Raw genomic sequence first — 10,134 nt, 5'->3', positions numbered from 1 at the left:
TTTCCCAAATTTGTATATGATCAAATAGTAATGTGCATTTGCTCTAGCTCAGAAAGGATGCTCTTGCATCTGTACCATCAACCACAACTCTCATCCACTTCTGGGTATACCGTGCTATTCAGTTCCTAGATTATTATTTAGCATTCTATCACTTGGCGTTTACCTCCCTAGACTACCATTTTCAGCCACATCCCCATTTATAACCTGGCTGTTACTATGTGCTACCATCCACACTATACATTTCCACATTTTTACAGTAAAGCTCATTAAAACTTCTGTGTACATTAAACAACAGTAATGCATCTCAGTTCTCCTCTTAATCTGCTTTAAGAATCCACCACCTACCACCAGGTCTTGAAAATATTTTCCTACATTTTCTACTAGAAATTTTATGGTTCTTGCTTTTTTGTTTCTGAACCATTTTGAGTTAAATTTTGGATAAGGTGTGAGAAAGGGGTCCTCTTTCCTTCTTTTTGCTATGGATATTCAGTTCTCTTGGCACAATTTGTTGAATGGACTGTTCTGCCTGAGCCGAGTGGGTTTGAAAGGCTAGTCAAAAATCCCTTGATCATACATGCCAGGGTCTGTTTCTAAACCATCATTTTTGTTCAATTGGTCTATGTGTCTCTCTTTATGCCAGTACCATGCTGCTTTTACCATTGTAGCTAACTAATATGATTTATTATTTTTTAAAAAGATTTATTTATTTCTCTCCCCTTCTCCCTGCCTGACCCAGTTGTCTGTTCTCTGTGTCTATTTGCTGCATCTTCTTCTTTGTCCGCTTCTGTTGTTGTCAGCAGCACGGAAATCTGTGTTTCTTTTTCATTGCTTCATCTTATCTTGTCAGTTCTCCGTGTGTGCAGCACCACTCCTGGGCAGGCTGTACTTTCTTTCCCACTGGGCAGCTCTCCTTATGGGGCACAGGCCTTGTGCATGGGGCTCCCGTACATGGGGGACACTCTACATGGCACGGCACTCCTCGCGTGCATCAGGACTGTGCATGGGCCAGCTCCACACGGATCAAGGAGGCCCAGGGTTTGAACCGCAGACCTCCCATGTGGTAGACAGATGCCCTAATAACTGGGCCAAGTCCGCATCCCTAATATGATTTAAAGTCTGGTGATGAGAATCCTCCAACTTCACTTTTCCTTTTTAAGATGTTTCTGGCTATTCTTGACCCCCTACATTTCCAAATAAATGTGATAATCTTGTTTTCAGTTTATTTTCAAAATGCTGGTGGAATTTTTATCAGGATTTCATTGAATCTGTTATCAATTTGAGTAGAATTGACATCTTAATGATATTTAGTCTTCGAACGCTTTTTTTTTTAAGATTTATTTTTATTTATTTAATTCCCCTCCCCTCCCCTCCCCTCCCTTCCCCTCCCCCAGTTGTCTGTTTTCTGTGTCTTTTTGCTGCGTCTTGTTTCTTTTGTCCGCTTCTGTTGTCATCAGCGGCACAGAAAGTGTGGGCGGCGCCATTCCTTGGCAGGCTGCTCCCTCCTTCGCGCTGGGTGGCTCTCCTTATGGGTGCACTCCTTGCACGTGGGACACCCCTGTGTGGCACGGCACTCCTTGCGCACATCAGCACTGCACATGGGCCAGCTCCACACAGGTCGAGGAGGCCCGGGGCTTGAACCGTGGACCTCCCATGTGGTAGACGGATGCCCTAACCACTGGGCCAAAGTCCATTTCCCTAGTCTTCGAACCCTTGAGCATGGAATGTTCTTCCAATTGTTTAGGACTTTTTCAATTTCTTTTAACGTTGAGTTGTAGTTTTCTGAATACAAGTGCTTTATATCATTGGTTAAGTTTATTCCTGATTATTTGTGTTTTATTGGTCATATATTATTTTCACCACTCTTTTATACTTTTAGTTACTTTTATTGATATAATCTTCATTTCTAGACTCTCTTCCAGGCTTCTCTCTCCTGTCTTCTCTTTTCAGACTCCATCACACCCCTAAGTATTTCCAGAAAATCTGGTCTCTTGGTGAGAAATTTGCTCAGTTTCTGTTTATCTGTGGATATTCTAGACTCGCCCTCAGTTATGAAAGACAATCTTGCTTGATATAAGAATCTTGGCTTGAAGTGTTTCTCTTGCAGTATCTTAAATAAATCATAATACTGTCTTCTTGCTCCCATGGCTTCTGGTGAGAAATCAGCACATAATCTTACTTGGTATCCCTTACATGTTATGATTTGCTTTTCTCTTGCTGTTGTCAGAATTCTTTCTTTGTCTTCGGCATTGGACATTCTGATTAGTATGTGTCTTGGTGTTGCGCTATTGGATTGTGCTTCTTGGACATGGATTTCTATGTCCTTCAGTAGGGGTGGGAAATCTCCTACTGTTATTTCTTCAAATATTCCTTCTGCCCCTTTTCTCTTCTCTTCTCCTTCTGGGACACACATGATACCTTTGTTTGCACTTCCTTTGCTGTCACTTATTTCCCAGAGACCTTCTTCACTTTTTTTATTCTTTTCTTGATCTGTTCTTTTGCATGTTCACTTTCAGAGGCCATTTCTTCAAGCTCACCAATCCTTTCTTCTGCCTCCTCAAATCTTCTATTATATGATTCCAATGTATTTTTTATTTCATTTATCACAGTTTTCATTCCCATAAGATCTACTGTTTTTCTGCATAGCATTCAACTTCTTCTTTGTGCTCATCCATGTCTTCTTAATGTTTAATCTCTTTAGTCATCTCATTGGATTTATTAAGATTTTTTTGAACATCAGTGATTAGTCATCTCAACTCCTTTATGTCATCTGGCAGTTTAGCTTGTTCCTTTAACTGGGCCATAGCTTCCCGTTCCTTGGTGTGGATTATAATTTTTTGTTGGAGCTTTGGCTTCTGGCTTACTAGAGTATTTATTCTGGGTGCAGTTTTTCTCTTTAGTTTAGGGCTTCCTGCTCTTTCTCCCTTGCTGGTCATTCAGTAGGAACCAATGATGTAGCTGGTGCTATAATTTGTGGAGGTTGAAGCTGCCCTCATTGCCCCAGGGACTGATGAAGTTTCTCCTAACTTTCTCCTTTCCCAGGAATAAGAATAGAGCCATAGCTGTGTGGAATAATCCAAGTCATGCAGGCCTAGACTGTAGTCTCCAAGAGAGACTGATGAAGCTTCATGCCCCTTTCTCCCCTGCCTGGGGCAGGGATGGAGCTCCAGGTGGTGTAGGCTATCTATGCTGCAGAATGATCTGGGTGAAAGAAACCAGTCCCTAACATCACTGTGATTTTTCAATCAGTCTGTCTTCCCCTCAAACTAGGGGTGGAGTAAAAGTGGCTGCCACAGACCTCTTTCTGACCTGGACAAGTTCAGACTTTAGCTGTTTCCTGGTTATACTTTAGCTAGCCAAATTTACTAATCATTAGCTTAAATCGGTCGCCAACTGTACCTTCCTCCCCTGTTTATTGGAAGTGGAACTTCCAACTCCAGCCACAGAACAGCTCCCGGGGCAGCTTGTGCTGTCAAAGTAGGATCATTATTGGCCTCTGTGGCATGGCTGGTAATTTCCAGGGAGGCTTCTTCCCTACAGGAGGAAGGGCTGAGGCCTAGGTTAGAGCTGCCTTCTCTCCTGGATAGGCAAAAGCTGTTCACCCCCAGCATTGGGACTTTCAGTCCACCCTGCTTCCCCTCATGCCATGTGAAGTGTTAAGATTGTAGCTACCTGTCTCTTTGACTTGAACAGGCTCAAACTTTAGCTCTTCTTAGGATTATACTTTAGTCTGCTGAATTTGTAAATCGGTAGCTGAAGTTTGTTCCCAAACATCTCTTTCTCCCTCATTTTTGGGAAGTGGAGTTTCCAATTCCATCCACAGAACAGCTCCCGAGACAGCTTGTACCTCCAGTGGAGGATGGGTGCAGGCCTCTCTGGCATGGAGCATTCTGTCTACAAATCATCTCTGCAGATGGGCTGTCTCCTCCTTCCAATCCTTCAAGCATGCTGCAAGAGGCTCTTCTGGCCTTCTGGAGCCCCCAAACATGTACTTCTGATACCTCTGCATGATTAGTAACTGCCCTGTATCAAGAGCTGACTCTAGGAATTCCTTACTCCACTGCCATTTTGCTGGTTGTCCTTTACCATTGATTTTTAAGAGTTCTTTCTATACTTTAGAAATTAGTCCTAATGTTACCAGATTTTGTTTAGGTTCTTGGCTATGCTGCAGAAATGAATGTGAGTAGGCCAGTAATTTATTCAGGTAGGGAGGGAAGAGAAATGGGAGAAAATAACAGAGCAGGGATGCCAGGCAAAAAGGAAGGGGGTGAAAAGGTATAAAGAGGACTGATATACAGGTTACAATTTCCCATTATAGGTTATAAATGCCCAGGTTTACTTGTGTGGCCACATGGATGAGGAAAAAATGTAAGAGTGGCACACAGAAGGCAGGAATGGGTCCAGAGACAAGAGAGCTGAGAGTGAGAGGATTTAGGCTCTGTTCCCACCTTTTGAACTGTTAATTATTCCACTCCTTTGCTAATGGCAGGGGAGGGATTCCAGCTGTTTGCTGTTTTAGTTGTTTACCCCACCCATCAATTCCCCATGATGGCCCAATGATAAAGGCCTTGGGAAATATCTGGGGCTTTTTCTGGCTTCCACAAGAAATCTTTTTTCTGAATAGCAGGGTCTTGGGGGTGAGGGTCTTCCAGCAGCCATCTTGGGGATTATTCATATCCTTGTGGGCTCTCTGCCAGGTTCCAGATCCATCTATTGATTCCCTATTTTACTAGTATGTTTCACTAAGTGGAATATGAGTTGGAAAATATTTTATCACTGTCTATGTCTTCTCTTTCCATTCTACATTTTTTGCAGATAAACTATAGAAACTATAATAATGTCCTTTTGGTCAATTTTTCCTTTTATGGGTCATGCAATGCTGGCAAGCATAGGAGTGCTTTCCCTAATCTCCGATCTCAAAATTTTTTCTTGTGTTCATCCCATGGATTTATCCTTTTTAATTTTACACTTAAGTTTAATGTCCAATTTGAGTCAATTTTGGGTAAGGTGGAAGTTTTATGTGTTGTTATATATTCTGCCTAAGAAGGTGCAAAGTCCCCAGCCATTTGTTGAAATGGTTAGCCATCTTCAATTTCTTTGATTTTACACTTTTGAAAAAAGTCTGTCTGGCATTTTGCATGGGGTTTATGTGCAGGTACTCTATTCTGATTCATTCACCTATGCGTCCTTCTCTTCATTCATACCATGATTTCATCTTTATTCTATTTATTAGTAAGAAACTGAATGCAAAATTTATCATGTAGTCTGGATACTTTATTGATATTTTTTGCATATCAATTTTATCGATATGTATTTTTTTTTAAATTTTTTATTCATTTTAAAAAAATATTACATTCAAAAAATATGAGGTCCCATTCAACCCCACCGCCCCCACCCTACCACTCCCCCCACAGCAACACTCTCTCCCATCATCATGACACATCCATTGCATTTGGTAAGTATATCTCTGGGCATCGCTGCACCTCATGGTCAGTGGGCCACATCATAGCCCATACTCTCCCACGTTCCATCCAGTGGGCATGGGAGAATCTACAATGTCCAGTAATTGTCCCTGAAGCACCACCCAGGACAACTCCAAGTCCTGAAAATGCCTCCGCATCTCATCTCTTCCTCCCATTCCCTGCACCCAGCAGCCACCATGGCCACTTTTCCCACACCAATGCCACATTTTCTCTGTGGACCTTGGATTGGTTGTGTCCATTGCACATCTATGTCAAGAGGAGGCTTAGATTCCACATGGATACTGGATGCAATCCTCCTGCTTTAAGTTGTAGGCACTAGAGGCTACATGGTGTGGTGGTTGACATTCTTCAACTCCATGTTAGCTGTTTGGGGTAAGTCCAATAAATCAGAGTGTAGGAGTTGAAGTCTGTTGAGGCTCAGGGCCTGGCTATCATATTGTCAGTCCAGAGATTCAAATCCCCTAGATATATCTTAAACCCTAGCACCAACTACAATTCCAGTAGAGTAGCATGAAAGGCTTGTGAAAAGAGATCCCATCTGATTCCAGCTCCATCACCCAGAAACACCAGCTCCAAAGAAGGGCCAAATGACATGGCAGTGAACCCCATCTGCCATGACCATAGAACCTGTGGGTCTCTTTAGCCCTCAAAAGGGCCAATACCTGGGGTTGTATCTACTTTATCTGTCTCTGAGACTCTGCTCAGGTGTGCATAAGGGCAATCCTTCTGACAACCTCCAGACTCTTTTTTAGAGACTCATAGCCATATGAACTCATTTGTCCTTTCCATTTCCCCCTTACTTTAGGTCAAGCAGCATTTTTAACTCCTGTTATTATATGTAGACAGGGATATTCTGCTGGTCCATGTTTAACCTTTAATTCAAGGTCATTTTCTAGTTGACAGTAATTGCTTCAATTCCCTGTGAGGGGAGTTTCACTTTGTAGAGTGGTAGCAAGAATCAGCACAGTCAAAGATAATTGTGTCTATTTCTTATTGGGGTAACTGCCAGGCAGTTCTTCCTGATTCTCCAGAAACCCAACTATGCTGAGACTTGTGTACTCTCCAGAATCCAAATAATCTAGATGCAGTGAGTATAAACTCACCCTGAAAGTGAAAAATCACTCAGACCAAGAGACAGTTCCCAGAGAAATGACAGTGGTCCAAGGGAGTAAAAAGGACTTCACAGGATGATATCATGTTTAGAGACAAATTTGCTGCCTAATGCCCACCTACTTCTGATGTAGTAGATTAAAGAAAAGTGAACTTCCACCATTTTCCATTCCAAATTATACGATCTTGAATTAATGCTTTACCATTACTGTTTACCATTATTTTCATATTCTCTTTCATATTTTCATGTGGCAATCTGATAAGAGTCATAATTCAGTGGCTGCTCAAGCAAATACAATGCCAAAGGTAGGTATGCTTAAAAAATGAGAATTTATTAGCTTGTGGTCTTAAGGCTAGAAAAATTCCAAATGAAGCCATCATCATGTTGATGCTCTCTTTCCAAGGCCTGGCATTCCTGGCTTGGCTGTCAGTGACCCTTTGTCCTAGGCTCCTCTGTGACATGTCAATGTCCACGTCAGCCTCTCCATTCACTTTGAGGTTCTATTGGTTTCACCTTCTTGCTTTCTATGGCTTTCTCTCCATCTCTCTGAATTTCAGACTGATTATAAAGGACTACAGTTTTAGAGCCATCCTGACTGAATTGGCCCACACCCTATCTGAAGTAACTTCATCAAAATGATCCTACTTGAAATGGATTCACTCTCACCAGAATGGATTAAGCGCAAGACTCCATTTTCCTGGGTACATTGCTCCAAGCTACCACACAAGCTAAGTGTGTCTCATGCACCTTGTTAATTATGTTAATGTAGACATGCTGCAAATGTCATGAACAGGATAATATAGCAGCTTCCAACAAGGCCCAGGTCCAGGATATGTAAGTGGCTTGCTTCACACTATGCTGACTCATCAGGCATGATATAGGACATTGGAAAATGCCTATCAATGAAGTAATTTGTTTGTCAATCTCCCCACATCTAAAGAAATCCATGAATAAAGTAGTGACCAATGGCTTTCTGACCAGGAATGTATTTGTTGAGGGAAAGTAGACCCAGGCAGCCTAGAACTCCATCAGCCCAATGCTCTCCTCCATACTGGTCCCTGCCATATCATGTTCTCAGCCCTTTAGCTCTTAGGAAGAACACGGAGAGAAGCAGCCAAGAATTCCTGTGACCTTCCAAGGAAGATGGCAGAGTACAAACCAACAGGAATCGGTCCTTCCAGTGAAACAAGTATTAAACAGGTAAAAACTGTGTTACAACAAGTATTTTGAAACTCAAGAGGCCAGAAGGACTCAATTCTGCATGCAGGGAAGGATAGGAGGAAGAGCTCGATACACTACAGTAAAGAACAGTAAATTGTTCTCTCTGCACAGCTACCAGCATGCATCCTGTATTCTCATAGCATGTGACTTTAGGGTCCAGTCCATAGGTAGCTCCCTAGCTTCATAAAGGGACATAAAAATCCTCTTCTCCAAGAACAGGGGTGGACATGGCCAATCGCTTTTCATGACTTTTGATGAGTGAATTGGATTGCTGGGGGCCCAGCTCTGAAGGCAGCTATTTTTTCAACCTGCCCTGGACAAAGGTGAGGGCAGCCACTGTTTCATCCTGGCCCCAGATAAAGCCAGGAAAGGCATGGTTTCAATGGTGGAGACAGGAAAGGTGATGGGAATTTAAGGCAGCTCTTAGTACCCTTCCAAATTTCCTCCCCCATGCACTTTTTTTATTGATTGCCTTTTTTGTCTTTATTTATTTAATGTTACATTAAAAAAAGTGAGGTTCCCATATACCCCCACCCCCCTCACCCCACCCCTCCCCCCATAACAACAACCTCCTCCATCATCATGAGACATTCATTGCACTTGGTGAATACATCTCTGAGCACTGCTGCACCTCATGGACAATGGTCCACACCATAGCCCACACTCTCCTACAGTCCACCCAGTGGGCCATGGGAGGACATGCAATGTCTGGTAACTGTCCCTGCAGCACCACCCAGCACAACTCCAGCCCTCGAAATTGCCCCCACATCACATCTCTTCCTCCCACTCCCTACCCCCAGCAGCCACCATGGCCACTTTCTCCACACCAATGCCACATTTTTTTTGATTACTAATCACAATAGTTCATGAATAGAATATCAGTACATCCACTCTAATCCATACTCTATTCCTCCATCCTGTCCTAGAATGGGCATGTCCACTCCACATCTATATCAAGAGGGAGCTTAGATTCCACATGGATGCTGGATGCAATTCTCCTGCTTTCAGTTGTAGGCACTCTTGGCTCCCTGGTGTGGTGATTGACCTTCTTCACCTCCATGTTAGCTGAGCTGGGTAAGTCCAATAAACCAGAGTGTAGGAGTTGCAAGTCTGTTGAGGCTCAGGGCCTGGCTATCATATGGTCAGTCCAGAGATTCAGGTCCCCTGGGTATACACTAAAGCCCAGCACCAACTACAGATCCGGTAAAAGTATCAGGAGAGGCTTGTGGGCAGAGATCACATCTGAGTCCAGCTCCATCACACAGAAACACAAACTCCAAAGTAGGGCCAACTGGCATGGCACTGAACTCCATCTGCCATGACCATAGAACCTGTGGGTCTCTGTAGCCCTCAGAAGAACCAACACCTGGGGTTGTATCTACTTTAACTGTTTCTGGGACTCTGCTGAGGTGTGCATAAAAGGAACCCCTCTGATAACTTCCTGGCTCTTTTTGGAGACTCATAGCCATATAAACTACTTTGGAGTTTGCATTTCTGTGTTACTGCTGCTTAATAGTCCATTGTGTGTATACACAACAATTTGTTTATGCAATTATCAGTTGATGGACAACTGAGTTGTTTCCAAATTTTGGCAATTGTGGATAATGCTGCTATGACCTTTGGTGTGCAGATGTCTGTGTCTCTGCTCTCAATTCTCTTGGGAAGATACCTAGTAATGGTACTTCCTGATCACATAAGTATATATTCAACTTACTTAGGAACTCACAAACAGTCTTCCACAGTGGCTGTACCATTCTACTTTCCACCAACAGTGAATATGTGTTTCTTTCTCCACATCCTCTCCAATATTTAGTTTTCTGACTTTTAATAGTGATCAGTCTAATAGATGTGAAATGATATCATATAGTTTTGATTTGCTTTTCCCTAATGCCTTGTGATGTTGACTATTTTTTGATGTGCTTCTTCACCCTTTGTATTTCTCCTTTGGACCATTGTCTTTTTAAGTCTTTTTTTTTTATTCTTTATTTTCTTTTAAATGTTACATTAAAAATATGGGGTCCCCAAATACTCCCCATCCCCCCCCCCCCACCCCTCCAACATCAACAACTGCTTCCATCATTGGGGCACATCGACTGCACCTGGCAAATACATTCTGGAGTACTACTGCACCACATGGACAGCGGTCCACTTTGTAGTCCCCACTCCGCCCCCCAGGCCACTCGGTGGGCCATGACAGGACACACAACATCCAGCATCCATCCCTGCAGCACCACCTGGGAAAACTCCAAACCTGAAGATGCCCCTACACCATATCTCTTCTTCTGTCTCCCTAACATCAGCAGCCACTGTGGCCATTCTCTC

Source organism: Dasypus novemcinctus, chromosome 7, assembly GCF_030445035.2.
Source record: "Dasypus novemcinctus isolate mDasNov1 chromosome 7, mDasNov1.1.hap2, whole genome shotgun sequence".
NCBI lineage: Eukaryota > Metazoa > Chordata > Mammalia > Cingulata > Dasypodidae > Dasypus > Dasypus novemcinctus.
Note: the sequence above shows the minus strand (reverse complement) of the source record.